Source organism: Pteropus vampyrus, unplaced genomic scaffold (genome assembly GCF_000151845.1).
Source record: "Pteropus vampyrus isolate Shadow unplaced genomic scaffold, Pvam_2.0 Scaffold504, whole genome shotgun sequence".
Lineage (NCBI taxonomy): Eukaryota > Metazoa > Chordata > Mammalia > Chiroptera > Pteropodidae > Pteropus > Pteropus vampyrus.
Window position 1 is genome coordinate 444,941 of NW_011889285.1, and position 1,418 is coordinate 446,358.

Consider the following 1,418-nt stretch of genomic DNA (forward strand, 5'->3'; position numbering starts at 1 on the left):
GAAGAGGGGGAGTTGTTTTTCTCCTCGGGGTTGTTTTGCCACTGAGACTCTACAGGTACAGTTCTACGTCCTAAGTGTTTTAAGTTTTCTTGAGCATACTGGAGACTTAATAACAAAGCTCATATTATCTTCAATTTGTGTGTGTATGGGTGGGGGGGAGGGGCGGGAATACCTCATGATTGATAAATAAATGTTAATTATCTTTCTACCAAACATGCTATCATGCCAAATGATCATCTTTACCAACTCATACAATTTTAGAATATTTGTATTCAATGTGGAATATGAGTACATTTTTGTTGTTGAACGCATATGGCGAAAGCTAAAGTAAACCGTTGATGCTTCGTGGGCAGCATTTGTAGGCCTCGTGTGTTCTCAGAGGCCTCAGATTTTCCTCTTCATTCAGTAAATGTGCCACTTGGCACCGCTGAGTACAAAACATTCAGGTCTTCTTTACTGACTGATGGGCTGGAGCTGCATTCAGAAAGCTCAAGCTACACTGTGCTGTGCTAGCTGGCCCTATCAGCAGTATCCTCCTGCACCGAGCATACTCCTTCCCTTCTGAGTCATTCACTCTCACACCACCACTGGCTGGTGTCACAAGTGGAGGCAAACTGCAGCAGCACGTGGTCTTCTCTAAAGCTGGGCCAAGGATTTCAGTTTAGGGGAATTATCCCAGCTCTTTTCTGTATCCAGATTGCTGTCTTCCCTTATACAGAGAGACTTGCTTCTTGAATGAATATAATAACATATAAAACATACCAAAACAAATTTCAGTGGAAGGAGTAAGTGGTCATTTTGCACAATTAAATGAGGCAAAAGGCAGCACAAACGACTAACAAAACTGAATGACAAGTAGTTCATTACAAGTAATTACAATATTTAAAAATATTGCACAGTTCTATACTAATAAGCTTTAGAATATCTGTAAAGTAGTTCTGTGGGGGGATGTAATATTTAAAAAAAAATAGAAAATCTTCATAATAAAATAAAAAGTAAAGGGTGTACGAAATTATCTTCCATGTCCATAGGGCCTCATGCATACTGATACTTGTGGAGACCCAGGCTTCCGAATCATTTCCGCAAGAAGAGGCTCACCGAGAAGAGAGCCCTGCCTGGCCCTCCTGGGGGGAGGCGGAGCGTTTGGGGGAGATCGAGAGCCAAGCTGGAGGGATCCGGGAAAGCTGCATCTTTATTCCTGCTCTGGTGTCTCCTTAGTGGTCGTCATGATCCTCCAGATTATTCCCAGTTCGCTCTCTGCCTGGATAGATGTGTCTGGGTGATGTGACTCTTCCTTACCTCTTGTGACCTCTCTTCTCTTTACCTAGAGCTCCAAGCACAATTCGTGGAACCATCTGCAAATTCCTGAATACATCAAACTTGCTTATCCTTCCATCTAGGCCATTCCTGCTTCCCAG